This window comes from Chrysochloris asiatica, unplaced genomic scaffold (assembly GCF_000296735.1).
Source record: "Chrysochloris asiatica unplaced genomic scaffold, ChrAsi1.0 scaffold00060, whole genome shotgun sequence".
NCBI classification, from domain to species: Eukaryota; Metazoa; Chordata; class Mammalia; order Afrosoricida; family Chrysochloridae; genus Chrysochloris; species Chrysochloris asiatica.
The window spans coordinates 12,125,622-12,126,184 of NW_006408578.1; positions in this window are offsets into that span (position 1 = coordinate 12,125,622).

Sequence of the window (563 nt, forward strand, 5' to 3'; positions counted from 1 at the left end):
GAGAAAAAACCATCCACGGACACCAACATCAGATGAATGATATGTTGGAATTATCTGACAAGAATTTTAAAGCAGGCATCATGAAAATGCTTCAACAAGCATTAAGAGTCTCTTAAAACAAATTAAAAATTAGAAAAATGTCCACAAAGAAATAGAAATTACTTTAAAACACCAAATGGAAATCATAAACCTGAAAAATAGAATAACAGAAATAAAAATCTACTCATGAAGATATACAAGAATACAGAAAACAAACTTCTGGAAATAGTATTCATTTTATATCCCAACTCTCACCAAGCACAGTTCCAAGTGGTATCAAGTGTTCAAAAAAGTTTTGTTAGATGAATAAAATGCATAGCATTGTAACTTGTCTTCAGAATTCAATGGCTCAGCAATGTGAAACATTCCAAAATATTGGTGTAAGTGAGGAAGAGAGAAATCATGAAAAGAAAAGAAATGGCATGATTTCAAGAGCAGAACTTCAAGGAAGACCAATTAGCAGTATGACATTAACTATACTACAAAAGGGGCAAGGTTAACAAAATTCACCTTCACTGCTAACT